General features: G+C 35.6%; 1 non-coding gene across 1 annotated transcript; it reads left to right on the top strand.

Moving 5' to 3' along the window:
• Positions 1 to 2,515: 2,515 nt before the first annotated feature.
• On the top strand, positions 2,516 to 2,587 carry TRNAQ-UUG (transfer RNA glutamine (anticodon UUG)). Its single transcript has one exon. It is a non-coding gene; the product is annotated as a tRNA-Gln (tRNA).
• The last annotated feature ends 14,680 nt before the right edge of the window (positions 2,588 to 17,267 follow it).

Here is a 17,267-nt window from a genome sequence, read left to right as displayed (position 1 = left end):
GTCCATTGCTCAGTGGTAGAGCATTTATTAGTTCGAATCTGGTTGGGCCCTTTTATTTGGACAGACACTTTATTCGATTTACTCCCGACCACCGAGTGTCTGAAGGAAAAGAGATAAGAATAAAGGAAAAGAGATAAGAATAATTAACGATTCCAAACCTTATTCCAAAGTCCTCCATCACTTAGAACCTAAGGGCCACTATTCTCGGACAAGAACCAATTTAATCATTAAGAAAATAGTGTGGTACCAAGCACCCACTGTGAACATGGTTAAAAACTTAGCTACTTACTAAGTACAATGTAAATATATATGTTCATTATATTTTAATTTTTTTTATTTCGATAAAACATTTTACTTTGTTTTCAACCTTCTTTAACTTGCAATCCGTGCTTCGAGAACCCACCGAAAATGGGTCATGACTCCCTTACCCACTATGAACATGGTTAAAAACTTAGCGACTTACTAAGTACAATGTAAATATATATGTTCATTATATTTTAATTTTTTTTATTTCTATAAAACATTTTACTTTGTTTTCAACCTTCTTTAACTTGCAATCCGTGCTTCGAGAACCCACCGAAAATGGGTCATGACTCCCTTTTTGTTTTCACTTTCTCCTAAATCTATAAAATGTCTCCTATTTTTATACATTTTCTCTTTTCTTAAATATTAAAATCTTAAATAAAAAGGAAGAGCTCTCTTAAATATTAAAATCCTATTTTTATTCTTCCTACATTGATATATTCGTAATTTCATGTAGTCTTACTAAGTTTGCCGGTGACATTGTTTGTTGTCGAGCTTGATAATGTGAGTTTGTAACCCATCCGTTAGGGTTCTTGGAATAATTCTCTAGATTATCCCTTCCATGTTGGGAGTTGGGCCATGGGTCTTGGGTGAAGGAACCGTTGGTTTACCGCCCCTAAGAGTTAAGTTGATGCTAGTTTCACATAGTATCATTGTCTTTGAGATAACAATTCTTTTCTATTTTATCTAAATTTTTTAAATATGGGTTCATTTCCAAATGCATGCTAACACCCTTATTGTTGAATAAATGACATGAAACTAGTTTCACATAGTAACGTTGCCTTTTTCTCGTATTGGTGGAAGGATAATAGGTCGATTATACCTATAGGGTAGTTTTAAGCGTGACAACCAGACTAATTTTTTTTTTTAGTTAAAAATTAGAATTATAACAATCTGCCTAGCCTAAAACCCTCAGACTAATTTTGCTTCATTTCTAAATGCAAAGTAGAATAATGAAAACATATAAATGGTAAGCTCAAACATTTCAAAGAAATAAATAAGTTTTGATGGTATCAATGCTGACCAGAAAACAATCAACCAAATTTATTTCAAACATAGAAAACTTCATGTCTCCATCTTGTAAAGCCAATAAACCAAAGGGCCTAATATAGTTGAGAAATAAATAAAAAAATGTTACTCTCATCTGTTCTGTGCTGTGCCATAAGTGATCAATGGATGTTGATGTTGACTTTGACCAATTCCTACTATTTTTTTTTTCTATATTTTGAAACTATTTTAAGCACTTTTCTCTTGTACTTCTTATAATTTTACCTTTTAAGGTTGTATATATTTGTGATTATCAGTGAACTGAGTTAAGTGGAAATAAATTTTGAAGATGAAATTAAAGTATTAATTTTGATGTCATCTTTACTGAGTTTTGGGATATTGTTGTTACTAAGATTCAATCTAATGCCATTAGTAATTCACAATGATAATATTCAAAATACTTGACAAAAAAGAATGGTCAACCTAAGATATTTGAAACAAATAAATATTTTGTCCTATGTGATATATCAAATCACTCATTTGAAATTCCTTAATAATAAACCTGAAGTCTTACCTCTTTTATAGAGAAAAGTTCCTTAAATAGAAGTCTTATTAGATACTTCTAAGCATTTAGAGATCAACTAGACACAAAGCTAAACATTCTAAAAAAAATTAGGGGTTAAGCTTTTAAGTTAAAGTAATTTAAGAAACTTATGATTTTTATATTATCAAGAGTTTAATTGAGCTAGGTCGATTCAATCTAGTGGACCCAAGAATTGAACCGAACCAAACAATCTAGTTAGTAACATGATTTAGTGGAAGCATTTTCACGCAAAGTAGAAGCAATAATGGAGGGTTTGAAATAATATAGTTTTCACCCATGTTTCTCGAGTGAATATTGAAATAATATAGTTTTCATGTTAAGTTTTGCACGGAAGAAAGATAGACTGGGATGTAAAGTATTATTTCAATTTGTTTGTAATATATAACAATATATAAATTAACTATAAGAAATATATAAAATTACATGTTCTCCAAGAGCTTCAATCAACATTGGAGGGTTACTTCTGCAACCACTCTAAAGGTGCTCAAGATCACAACGAGTTAGATAAAACAGCTCTAGAACTTTGAATCCAATAACTTGAGTTTGACTCGTGATAGGATCTCTCTTCTTGTGGAATTTGCATAAAATAGGAAAACCATTCCAAAATCAATTTTTACAAGGGGTTCTATGGTGTAGTGGTTAGCACTTTGGACTTTGAATCCAACGACTAGGGTTCAACTCCCGGTAGGACCTTTAAGAAATGGACCTTGATGCGAAAACATAGAATATGGAACGACAACACAAGACATTTTAAAACAAAAGGGTGTTACCTAGCATTCGATTCGATGCGAAAACACAAATTCTATAAAATAGACCCTTACTGAAAATAGTTGGTAATTTAGAGCATGTCTAAACCTTGAGCTAGGATAATATGACTTGTAATTTTACCTTGAGCTAGGATAATATGACTTCTTGTTTCGTTTTCCCTTAGAGGACTTGTAATTTACCTTGAGCTAGGATAATATGACTTCTTGTTTCGTTTTCCCTTAGAGGACTTGTAATTTACCTTGAGCTAGGATAATATGACTTCTTGTTTCGTTTTCCCTTAGAGGTTGTCGTATTGAGCTAGGATAATATGACTTCTTGTTTCCTTTTCAGGAACTAAACCTTAGAGGTTGTCGTATTTTAACCACGATGCAGGGCATCTCATTTAGGTGAGGGAGGTTGTCGTATTTTAACCACGATGCAGGGCATCTCATTTAGGGGAGGGAGATAATAAGTTCATCATGGAATTCTACTCATGGTACATATACCATTGCATCCCAACTAAACCTTAAAGGTTGTCATGTCATGCATCGTATTTTAACCATGAAAACTCTTCCGAAGTACTCTTAATTTTCTCCCCATGAGTGCATAGGTGGCGTTGTCATAATCGTGGCATCCTGCTAGCAAATCGTGGTGCAGGGCATCTGATTTAGGCCTCGCGGTACACTTCGTGAAGTGAGATAATGGTTACTTCAGGCATGGATCCTAGCAACTTGTTAAGCATGATGTTTGCATTAACCTAGGTGTTTTCTTGGATTCTTGGTGATCCTAGGTTTATGCATAACGTCTTGGGTCAAGCTTGGAAATTATAAGTTCTTAGGAATAGCCCAGCATTATATTGTGCATGTAGTATCTATTAGAGACCAAGGGTACATCTGGGGAATCTATTATTTCAGGGATACCACTTTAGTTATCCTAGGAGGTAAAGTCATATGAATCGTGATGAGCATTTTCTCCCATATCTTGGTTTCGCTAACTAAAGTTTTCCAATAACTCCCAAACTTCATTACCTTATATAACCTCTCGGGATAAGAATTCATACAACATTTCATAAAATAAGATCTACTGAGAAAACTAGAGAAAATGTCAAATTTTGAGTTGACTTGGACAGTTTAGTTGAACTGGCCGTATCATCGTTTTCTTCCTCTAAACAGGAAGAAGATGCGCATTTTTCGCATCGCCGCCATCTGAAACTCGGCCTGTACAGCCACATTTACAGCATTTCTCTCCTCGATTTCTTCGTGAAACTTAAAGATGGATGTTACAAGAAAGGGCTAGGGATTTATTTGATAACTTCTCGTGGATCGTAGCCTAAGATATTCGTTACCAAAGTTCATCCAAAATCTGATTTATCGCAGGAGATAAAACAAAGGATTTCTTATTGGGTAGCCGATTCTAGGGGTTTCAATGCCCTATTTCTTCATTGAACCCCTTCCATATCCTATCTACAGGCTAAAGGAATTGGTTTGGAGGAACGTCTTTGAGTGTAGGATCTTAATTTCTAAAAATCATTATCGGTATGCAACTCCCTCGAAATGCCAGATTTTCGATCTCATGGGTAGCTTGATCTACGATGTCTCAGCTCTCGATTCCTTCATCAAGTTTACTCAACATCTTCCTCTGAAGCTAGAGGAATCCTTAATTTGAAGGAAAAGAGATCGTAGATAGGAATTTTGACTCTTATCCCCAATTTAATTTCGAAACCTATTTTCTTCAATTTGGCACGCTCTCGAGGTTATTTTTCTTCGTGGTCTTCTATGGAAGCATTCCTTGGAGGTGCAGAAACTGATTGGAATCATTCTTGCTCGACGACTCATCATGTATCCTCGAATTGGATTTCCAAGTTTTTCTTGAAGTTCTTCAATGACATATTGAATTGGGGGAATGGTTTCTGGGCACTTTCAGCACTCTATTCCTTCATAGAACTTGTAGGTAATCTTGTTGAGAAACTGTAGGAATAAGTTTGAAGAGAAATGGTGGAGGATTGCTCTCGAATTTGGAAGAAATCTGAGAGTAGGAGACCCATAATCTAAATGCTTATTGCCTTCGATTTGGGGATCGACCTTTGTCGATTCTTATTCCGTATTGTTGCTCCTACTTCAGACTTTATAGGAGGAGCTTAAACCGATATTGAGAGCTCCAGATTCTTCGTTATTTAGAAGTTTGATGAGAAATGGTGGAGGATTGCTCTCGAATTTGGAAGAAATCTGAGAGTAGGAGATCCACAATCTAAATGCTTATTGCCTTCAATTGGGGGATTGACCTTTCTCGATTCTTATTACGTATTGTTGCTCCTACTTCCGACCTTATAGGAGGAGCTTAAACCGACATTGAGAGCTCCAGAATCTTCGTTATTTAGAGTTCAAACTTTCTGGATAATTTTTTGGAGATATCAACTCCGATCATAGCCTTAACGACCATGGCTTTGAATACAAGTCGTTGGACGTGATGATCCGTGCGTGTTCGTTCTAGATCATATCAAATTTTGGAGGAGATCTGACGGTTGAGATTTGAGTTCGAAAGATTTTTCCCGGATGGTCACGGTAGATGCTCTGATTCGAATTAGAGTGGTATTTCTGTAATTATCCAGTCTTCTAGGGGTATTTTGGTAATTTGCCACTTTCTGAATATTTTATTATTATATTTCTCGAAAAATCCATAATTTTTCTACAAATTTATCATTGCTCTTTTATCATTTTTCCCTTTTTCTGAATCTTGAGATTCCTTCTAGATAAGGAATTACAAATCGGGAAAGATTCTTGATAATTGATAAAATGACTTTTTTGCCCTTTTGATTTACTTTTTCCTTTCCAATCTTTTTCAAAAGGCCTTTTAACTCCTTGCAATCACTTGTTAAGGTACACGAGTGACCTGACTAAGTCCTTTGTTCTTGCTTAATCCTTTAATTTTTTTTCCTTTCTATGCTTTGGGTTTAGTTGTAACATTGATACATAATGGCCATAATTAACGATTATGTAATTGTAACTTAAAAGTAAATTAAAAGTCTTAAAATACAATAACTCTAAATTACTCTAAATTGTAACCCATCCAAAATTTAGAACAATCAAACTTCATTCTTGTTCAATGTAGCATGAATTGAAACATCTTTTGATAATTTTGACAACCTTTTCTTCACAACTTCATTGAAGTATATTGTATGATTGATGTCTCTTGGTTCATATCAAATACTCTTTGACCGATGTAAAGAAAGCTTGAGAATAATTTATTCTCACGTCCCTCTTTAACACTTGTTGGATATATATCTGTCATTCACATGTCGTATCATAATCATATCATATCGTAAAAACTTTGTGGTTATATCCTTCCCTAATTTATCATAGCCTTAACGTCCTTAGACAAATCATAGTTGTGTCGTTACCTGAATGTACCTTAGTGATAACATTTTTATCAATCTGTCATACCCATAGCGCTTCGATACGTAATGAAACCATAACGTTTCATGAACATGTCTTACTCCTAACGTTACATTACATAATGTCATGGGTTAGGCTTTAGGAGTTGAGGTTTTAGCTTAGGAAAACATTAGAGGGTAACCTAACGTTGACTAATTCGTGTGAAAATCTACTAGCACTTTCAGGACCTCTTTCATTCTTGATTTTTCTAAATCTTCTGCCAGAAAAGTCTTCTCCGATCGGAGCCTTCCTTTTTTAAGCACCTTGTAATTTTTCTTCTATAAAAAATTTAATGATTGAGGATGTTTATAAAAATGAGAAAAAAAAACCATTTTCTCCATGTTTTTTCAATTTTACTTGTTCTTTGCTTCTAGATACAACCTAGTAGGGATTATACACTATCTCTTATTGGAGACCTTGAGTGTTGCAAATTCTCCTCTCCTTTGAAAACTTTCGGTCATCGAAAGTGCTTATTCTAAAATAGGTCAGGGTACAAGGTTCTTATTTGCCTTCTGTTCCCCAAGTGGCTTCTTCTACTCTATGATTCTTCCATAGGACCTTAACAAGAGAGATTTCCTTGTTTCTCAATCATTTGACTTTCTTGTCTATTATTTGAATTGGGTCTTCTTTATACGTTAGGTCATCTCTCAAGAAGAGAGTTTCATGAGCCAGTACGTGCGAACGATCTAGGGTATACTTCCGTAGTATGGATACATGAAAGATATTAAGTACTGTAGACAAGTTTGGGCATTGTCCGATTCTATAGGCCACATATCCAATTCTTTCTAATATATCAAAGGGATGGATAAACCTAGGGCTTAGCTTCCCCTTTTTACCCTACCTGAGCACCCCTCTCATGGGGTGCTACCTTTACGAATATATGATCCCCTACCTACAATTCCATGTCCTTGCGCCTTAGGTCTGCATAGCTTTTCTCTCTTGTGCGGTTTGTATCCTAGCTTTAATCTTCTGGACTACGACGTTGGTAATTTGCACCAGCTCTTGCCCAATAGTTGTCGTTTGCCCCCCTTCTTCCCAAAAGATAGGGGATCGAAATCTTCGTCCATAGAGAACCTCGTATGTGGCCATTTGTATGGTGGCTTGGCAAGTATTATTATAAGCGAATTTCATAAGGGGTAGGTACTTATCCCAACTTCCTGCAAAATTCATCACATGTACCCTCAACATGTCTTCCAATATTTGCTTGAGCATTTCTGTTTGACCATCTTTTTATGGGTGGAATGTCGTACTATAACTGGGTACCCAATGCCTTTTGTTGAATTTTCCAGAAGCGAGACTTAAATCTTGCATCTCGGTCTAATACTATTGCCTTTACTGATGAATATTCATTTTTAATGTTAGCAAAAGTAGCTCAATTGGGAGATTGTTAGACTGAAGATTTGAAGGTCACACGTGTTTTATCCACGTTCAACGCACCTAATACAAGTTTATTACTTGACTATACAATCTAAAAACATAACTTGATTATTCAATCTAAAATTAGTGATTATTTATTTTTTAAACATAATGAATTAGCGGAAATATCTTTACTTATGAATTTTCATTTTTAATATAATGAATTAGTGGAAATATCTTTACTTATGAATTTTTATTTTTAACGTTAGCAGGGATATCTCAGTTGGGAGAGTGTCAAACTAAAGATTTGAAGGTGACGTGTTTGTTTAATCTCCACGTTCACCGCACCTGTTTCCATTTGCATAAGCTGACTATCTTTTTAAAATATAATGAATTAGTGGTAATATCTTTACTTATGAATTTTTATTTTTAACGTTAGCAGGGATAACTCAGTTCGGAGAGTGTCAAACTAAAGATTTGAAGGTGACGTGTTTGTTTAATCTCCACGTTCACCGCACCTGTTTCCATTTGCATAAGCTGACTATTCAATAAAAATTTAGTTATTATTTATTTTTAAAATTTCAATAAATAATGAATTAACAGAAATACCTTTACTTATGATTTTTTTTTTCAAATATTAGCGAAGATAACTCGGTTTCACTGCACCTGATTCATGTCACATAACTTGACTCCTAACTATTCAATTTAAAATTAGTGATTATTTCTTTTTAAAATATCAATGAATTAGCTAAATACCTTACTAATGAGTTTTCATTTTTAATGTTAGTGGGGATAGCTTAGTTGGGAGAGCGTCACTGTAGATCTCAAGGTCACGTGTTTGATCTACGTTCACCGCACCTGATTCAAGTTGACTAAGTTGCATAACTTGGCTATTCAATCTAAACTTAGTGATTATTTCTTTTTAAAATCTCAATGAAGTAGTGAAAATATCTTTACCAATGAATTTTTATTTTTAATGTTAGTGGGGATAGCTCAGTTTGGAGAGCGTCACTGAAGATCTGAAAGTCGCGTGTTTGATCCACGTTCACCCCACCAAATTCAAGTTGACTAACTTGCATAACCTAGATATTCAATCTAAAATGTGTGATTATTTCTTTTTAAAATTATTTGACTATTTAATCTAAATTTAGTGATTATTTCTTTATAAAATTTCAGAATTTTCATTTTCAATGTTATAGGGGATAGAATTTTCATTTTCAATGTTATAGGGGATAGCTTAGTTGGGAGACCGTAATATTGAAGATTTGAAGGTCACGTGTTCGTTCCACCTTCACCACACCACTATCAACCTTCACCACACCACGTTCCACCTTCACCACACCACTATCAACCTTCACCACACCACTATCTTATCTAAATTTAGAGATGAATTTTCATTTTAATGTTAGCGTGGATAGCTGATCTAAAGATAGCGTGGATTCCAAATTCTTTATTTATTTGACTATATTTATTTGACTATAAATGCTCTGTGGATAGCTGATCTAAAGATAGTGTGGATTCCAAATTCTTTATTTATTTGACTATATTTATTTGACTATAAATGCTCTATAAGACATTTAGGAAAATGACTCATTTTTATAGCGTGGATTCCAAATTCTCCAAATTCTTTATTTATAGACATTTAGGAAAATGACTCATTTTTATAGCGTGGATTCCAAATTCTTTATTTATTTGACTATAAATGCTCTATAAGACATTTAGGAAAATGACTCATTTTTATGATCCCCGTATCTCTCGTATGCTACATTCCCACGATTTTACATCAAAAAACTCTAAACTCTAATATACTTGGTAATCGTTTCCTTTGTTGATGCCTGGTATCGATCCCAGTTGTTCTCACATGGGATGCAAACGCTCTACCATCTAAGCTATATCCTCAAGATTCTTATGTCACAAAATCCTAAACATCTCATCATCAATAATAGTGAAAATAAAAAAATAACGCTATTCATTATGTCATAAATAAGGAAAAATTGAATAGAAATAAAGTAATAACGAATAGTTTCTTTTGGAGACATGGGGTATCGATCCGATCCCTGTACCTCTCGCATGCTAAGCAAGCAATCTACCATCTAAGCTACATTCCCACAATACTTATATAAGAAAATCCTAAATGTCCTGTCATCAATTCTAGTGAAAATGAAAAAATATCTCCGCTAATTATGTTATAAATAAGGAAAGGTTGAATAGAAGTAAAATATTAATAACAAATAGTTTCTTTTGGAGATGCGGGATATCCCCTTACCTCTTGCATGTTAAATGAGCTCTACCATTGCATGTTAAATGAGCTCTACCATCTAAGCTACATCCCCACAATTCTTGCATCATAAAACCCTAAATTTCCCATCATAAGCTACATTCCCACAATTCTTGCATCATAAAACCCTAAATTTTCCATCATACGCTACATCCCCACAATTCTTGCATCATAAAACCCTAAATTTCCCATCATAAGCTACATCCCCACAATTCTTGCATCATAAAACCCTAAATTTTTCATCATACGCTACATCCCCACAATTCTTGAATCATAAAACCCTAAATTTCCCATCATAAGCTACATCCCCACAATTCTTGCATCATAAAACCCTAAGTTTTTCATCATACGCTACATTCCCACAATTCTTGAATCATAAAACCCTAAATTTCCCATCATAAGCTACATCCCCACAATTCTTGCATCATAGAACCCTAAATTTTTCATCATACGCTACATCCCCACAATTCTTGCATCATAAAACCCTAAATTTCCCATCAGAAGCTAAAACCCTAAATTTTCCATCATACGCTACATCCCCACAATTCTTGCATCATAAAACCCTAAATTTCCCATCATAAGCCACATCCCCACAATTCTTGCATCATAAAACATTTCCCATCATAAGCCACATCCCCACAATTCTTGCATCATAAAACATTTCCCATCATAAGCCACATCCCGAGCTACATCCCCACAATTGTTGCATGATAAAACCCTCAAATTCCCATCATCAATAATAGTGAAAATGAAGAAAATCTTGAGATGCACGGTATCGATCCCCATACCTCTCGCATGCAAAGCGAGTGCTCTACCATCTAAGCTATATCCCCACAATTTCAATGTCACAAAGTCCTAAACATTTCATCATCAATAATAGTGAAAATGAAAAACTATCCTTGCTCATTATGTCCTAAATAAGAAAAAATTGAAAAGAAATAATATATTTAGTAATCGATTCAATCGGAGATGTTGATCCCCGTACTTTCCACATGGGAAATGAACGCTCTACCATTTGAACTACATCCCTATGATTCTTACATCAAAAAACCCTAAACGTCGCTTCATCAATAATTGTGAAAATGAAAAATTATCTCTGCATATTATGTCATAAATAAGAAAATATTGAATAGAAATAAAATATTAATAAATAATAGTTTCTTTTGGAGATGCGAGGTATCGATCCTCGTACCTCTCGTATGCTAAGTCGTACCTCTCACATGCTAAGCGAAGCTACATCCCCACAATTCTTGCATCACAAAACCCTAAATTTTCCATCATCAATAATAGTGAAAATGAAGAATATCGCTACTGAACCTGTCATGAATAAGGAAAAATTGGAAAGAAATAATTTTCAATAATATATTTAATAATAGATAGTTTTATTTTGGAGATGCGTGGTATCTATCCCCGTACCTCTCGCATGCAAAGCAAGCGGTCTACCATTTGAGCTACATCCCCACGATTCTTATGTCACAAAATCTTAAACGTCTCGTCATCAATAATAGTGACATGAAAAACTATCCCTGCTCATTATGTCGTAAATAAGAAAAAATTGAAAAGAAATAATATATTTAGTGATCGATTCATTTGGAGATGCAAGGTATCAACCCCGTACTTTCCACATCAGAAGTGAGCGCTCTACTATCTTAACTACATCCCCACGATTCTTACATCAGAAAACCCTAAACCTCCCGTCATCAATAATTGTAAAAATGAAAAAATGTCTACGCTCATTATTTCATAAACAAGGAAAGATGGAATAATATATTTAGTGATAATGGAAAAATATCTCCGCTCATTATTTCATAAGTTTAGTGATCGATTCATTTGGAGATGCAAGGTATCGATCTCCGTACTTTCCACACCGGAAGCGAGCGCTCTACCATCTGAGCTACATCCCCACGATTCTTACATTAAAAAATCCTAAACCTCCCGTCATCAGTAATTGTGAAAATGAAAAATATCTCCGCTCATTATTTCATAAATAAGGAAAGATGTAATAGAAATAAAATATTAATAACATAGTTTACATACGTGTCACTTGTGTTATTTTAATGTGTTTATTTACTTGGTAAATGTATTTCATACTACAATCTCATGAAGGGGCATTTTGAGAATCAAACTTTCATACCACTAGACCAAATGCCCTTGTTATACCACTTGAAACATATGTATGAAGCCTTAGGCCTAGGTATTAAGGTCGTATTTTGTCGTATTGCAGGAAACACGTGAAGTCCTCGGATGTAGAATTTGTCTTGGAGAATAAAGCCTTGGGCTGAGACATTAAGAAAGACTTGAGCCAAATAAAGCCTTGGGATGGGATGTTAAGAAAGACTATGAGTCAAAGAAAGCCTTGGGATGGGATGTTAAGAAAGACTATGAGCCAAATAAAGCCTTGGGATGGGATGTTAAGAAAGACTATGAGCCAGATAAAGCCTTGGGATGGGATGTTAAGAAAGACTACGAGTATTAAGAGCATGATGGTAAGTATAAAATGTCAAATATGAAGTTAGGTTGATTTCGAATATAAAGTCCTTAGATAAGAAAAGATTTAGACATAGGGGCATTTCAAGAATTAAACTCAAAACCTATTGCACCCCAAGTGAGAATCATACCACTAAACCAAATGTCTTTTCTTGAACCCCCAATATTTTTAGCTTCTACTCAAATATATTTTTCTCTTAGTAGTTGGAGGGCTATAAAACGAAAAGTTGAATTGTTATAATATACCAGGGTTATCAAATAAACCAACAACCCAACAAAATAAACAAACTAATCAAATTTGGTTGGATTGATTCGGTTCAGTTCATCAGTTTGTTTGATTTAATTTTTCTATTTTGCCTCGTATGACAAGAAAATAAAGTTGTATTGAATGCACCTTAGTTTCATTTATGACAAACTCATATGAAACATAATTGCATTAATAGTACTCAGAGTTGGAGTCTATAAGCATTTCATGAACTTCAGTGCAATTCATGCTTCATTAAAGATGAGATGAACTTTAGTTAGTTAAGGGGAACTTTAAATTACTTCATGTGGAGCTTCAATTACTATATGCTAGTGAAGCATAAAGATGGAGAAAGAAATTGTCTTTGAATTGACTAATAGACCTAGGTTCATCGTTGTTGTCTTTTAACTTGTGATTTTGCAAAAAGCTTAACTAATATAAACTGTCATGTCACAAGAACTTTAAGGTGAATCAAGAATATACCCTACACATCATTCAAGATGGCAATAAAATGGAGTTAAATTGAACGCACTTTAGTTTCATGTGTGGCATGTTCAAGATAAAACATAATTGTATTAATGATATTGAGCGTGGAATCTATAAGAATTTAATGATCTTAAGAGAAATTCCTGTTTTATGAGAGGATACCAACTTTATTAAAGGTACTAGGAGTTTAAGAATCTGGATTTGAATCTGGTTAAGAAACAGTAAGATTTGAAAGTTTTGAATTCTAGACCAAATTTGTACCTAATTATTTCTTTTTATGACTAGTTATAAATTAAGAGAAAAATATTTTTGTAAATATAGATTTATCTCTAAAGCTTTCGTGACGAAACCATGTTCAGACTAGCAGTTTAAAGTCAGGAGATGCGGTCACAGATGTGATTATTTTGGATGGGTTCGTAATGGAACTTACCGGTGAGATGAGGGAGCCTTCAAAGGTTGTGCACTCACAGATGGGGTTGTTATGTAGCATTAGTCTGTCTTTGTGTTTGAATTCTTTTGTACTTTTTTTTTTTTTTTTGGATAAATTTGAACAACACCGTCTTATAATTTTATTTTATTTTATATTTAATGTTGTGTTGTTTTCTCAATCTCATTTTAATTTTACAACATTTTCTTATTTTTATATTAATGTACTTTTATTTTTATTTGTTTTCCCTCTCAATTTTAGTTTCTATTTGAGTTTTGAACCCTTGAAATTTGGTGGTGACAGATTGCTATCAGAGCAGCCAGATTTTAAATTATATAGATTTTTTCTTAGGATAAAGAGTTGTATATCTCTATGACTCAGCTCGATGACACGTCTCTCTGCGACCAAGTATGCAGTCTAACCCTATTTTGTATTATATGATATGTTGTAAAACTTGTATGAATTTATTGTATGGTTTTATTTTCGTGGTAGTTATAAAATGTTCTTGGACGTTAAAGAGTGAACGTTAACTATATAAGACAATAGTGGATCAACGTTATAGTGTCTAGATATGGTGAGGATGAAAAGTGTGGTCTTGAGATATCTGACTAGCCTTAGGAAAACAGAGAGTTGTCGTTGCACAGTGCGAGACATCTAATCCATGAAATTTTGGTACTAGAAATGAAGAAACTGGAGATGGTCCCCAAACGTCTGTATGGACCATTTCCAATCTTACTTTCTTTGGTTCCTTGGCAGCGTCAACCAGATTAACCCTACGGCGTGACAATCCTTGAGCTTCCACTCCTCCGTGGTCATGGTATCCAACTTCACCCCCAAAATGGGTTCATGAATATCTTTCTCGTATAGGTAGTCTTCAATCTGCAACTTCTAGATACTGATATCGAATCCATCAAACTTTTCAATTCCAGTCTTTGAACTTTCCATCTTCACAGATCGTGGTGAATCTCTCCTCACTCTGATACCAGTTATTAGAATAACACAACAATGCACACACTTGATCTAAATGAACACAAAGAACATGATAGAGAAAATGTAAGAAGAAATATTGACCTGCAAAGGCTCTTGTCAGTGATCACTCAAATGCTTGGCAAAGACACCAAGCCAACACCTCTACTGAAGAAGGGAGACAAAAACAAACCACTAAAGCAACACATGTTCACGCAGAAATACCATCCAGACGGATGATGAGAAGGGTCGACCACGATAATTTCAAAGCAAATAGAGAGTTATGATAAGTTAAGGTCAGATCAACTTTGAGTTCAAAGCAACAAGAACCAAAGACTGGTGCGAAAATTCTATGGACTAGTCGAAGTTGTCCACAAGATTAGGAAGACATCATATAGGATCCAATTGCTCCTATGGATACAGACTAACCCTGTTGTCCACGTCAGTAACTTGAAACGTTATTATTCTGACCAAGAAAACATCAAGTAAAAGCAGGTGGTATGACATCATGCAAAGAATAAATTGTTTCAAGCGAAGAAAGTAGGAAAGACACCAACAGAGAAGACTTGAAGAGTTAACAAACCGAGAAGTGATTTTCAACAGGTCCTAGTAGGTTGGAAAAGACTCCTCAATACTGAGATCAGCTAGAAGCGCGTCGCGAGACATAAAGTCAGCCTCATCCTACAACGTTGAGTTTATGAAGAGCCGGTTGATAGAGATATTGACAAATTGTGTAAGGGCAGATGTCGCGGTCATGATTGGCCAAGGCGTGTTGCCTGTGGCTGCATGTTAGATGTCTCAGCTATTCTTGTAAACGATTTGTGGTTCATGGTGGCATGATCATTCCAAACCTCTTTTATTTGCTTTCATCTTAGATAGGTCTTTACTATTATTGTTGTGCCAATACGGGGGTATGATTAGTCCTCAAAATCATATCTACACCCATCAGGACTAAAGTGTCCCAAAATGTACTATAGGAGAACGTGACCAGTTGTTGTTTCTTCACTTTTAGCTTATAACATTGCTTTATTTGAAATTGTTTTTAACGTATTTCCTCGCTCATGTTTTCTAAAATATTTCTTCTAAATGTGATTCGAGCATACACTGCTATTGTTCGTTCAGTCTAAATTTTGCATGGTTGACTTGTTCATTGGATTAGAACAAATGTCACATAATCATTGTCTCACTACTACAAGAGTGCGATTGTGACACTTGTCTTCCGTTCAGTTGTGGGCCGCATCTTCTAACTAGTTACGTGAGTTTGGCCTAGAGCATACGTGTAGGTTGAAAAGGAAATGGTTGGATGCGAACTGCGAATAAGGGTTGGGCTATGGAAGGTTTTTTTTTTTTACCACATATGGACTTTGGGCTAGTGAGTCTTAAATTTGGGTTCGTTTTTTAGTTCAAACGAACCCAAATTAAACCTACTAGTTCCTTCTTCCTTGCACGACTCACTTCTATTCTCTGTTCTGCCTCTTCTTGCTCTCTGAAACTTCTTTAAAGGCTATTGTTCACCGATTATTTGGGAGCATCTTCCTTAAAAGGATTGTGACCACAGATGACCTATGTAGAAAATTTGTACCCCTTTTCCTAAAACCATTAGCGGACAACATACCCAAAACTGATGTGCTGACCTGACTACGCTACACCTCGTCTCACCCCCCCGGAGTATATGGATCCACCTAATCGATGAACACTCAAACCAAACTCGCCCATCCTTTTTGGCACAGGGACGCGAGAACCAATCCGAGTAGTCTAAGTGGGGAGACCCCTTAAAGCAACAAGAAAGAATGGCTAGGTTGATAGCAGGGTTAAAGAAAAGGCGAGTATGAAAAGACGTATCGCGTAACCGTCCCTTTAAGCAGCTTCATTCTTTCTTGATCTATGAACCGACTTTATGAAAAAAATCAGTCTTTCAGCTGAAAGTGTGACTGTTGGGTATGGATAAGCAGAATCTCTTGGTTCGGGGGAAACCAGAGATGTTGGCTAAGAAAGCTAAGCAGGCAAGTACAGGACGGACAAAATGCACATACAAATTGATTGACATGATCCCTCTCCCTCTCTCTTTGGCTAGTTGGCTAGTTGCACGATAATCGGGAAAGCATACCAGGTAGGGAAAGAAAGGCTGCTCGATCTCCTGTAAGGCCAACCCTCAACGGCGAGCTCACCAGGCAATGCTATACGTCCGATAGAAGTCCAAGGTTTCGTCTACTATGGACCAGGAAGCTCTTGGAGGAGCTATCGTGAAATGAGAAATACATTCGATTATGGCAACTAATAGATAGCAAACTTTTTGGTAGAAACTGAATGATCCCTTGGCTCGGGCGAGAAAAGAAAAAGGTAGTCGTACTCCTACCTTTTCCGTCGGACGATAGGAAAGTTTGAGCTGAAAGATTGAATCACACTTGGTAAGAAAGGCAGGCTTAGCAGGTTTCTGTAAACATATAAACAACCAGTCCTAAAGAAGATACCGATACGCATACATTCTCGCATGGAAGAACCTAGCTGAACCAGATCAATGGTCCTAACCTAGTCCGACTGACCTTCTTTGGCTGGCCCCCGCCCCTTGTTACAAGGTCAACCCGTACGTGCTTTTTCCTTTCGTTTAGCGAGATGGCTTACCAGCTCTTTCGGCTGATAGCAGCAGTATGAAAAGTGGAATCCTCATCCTGAGTCGAGTCCGCATTGCCATACGAATCGACATCGGCCAAACCAAGAGCTCCTATTTTTTCTTTAACGAAAGTGGATCTAACAGTTTCGATAAAACCAACCTCTTTTAAAGAAGGAGTCGCTCTGCCTTGATCACCGTGGACTTATGCAGCTCTTGTTTTACCTTTGCCTACCGTGAAAAGGAAAGTTCCCTCACGATAGGCCCTCCCAGCTCCCGAACATCTTTCTATGAGAGAGGTATAGAATAGTACAACAAACCAACAAGACAAGAATGGACTCAT

The sequence above is a fragment of the Cucurbita pepo genome, chromosome 10 (assembly GCF_057944985.1).
Source record: "Cucurbita pepo subsp. pepo isolate OVF chromosome 10, ASM5794498v1, whole genome shotgun sequence".
Taxonomy (NCBI): Eukaryota; Viridiplantae; Streptophyta; class Magnoliopsida; order Cucurbitales; family Cucurbitaceae; genus Cucurbita; species Cucurbita pepo.
Note: the sequence above shows the minus strand (reverse complement) of the source record. Positions and strands in the feature narration are given on the sequence as shown.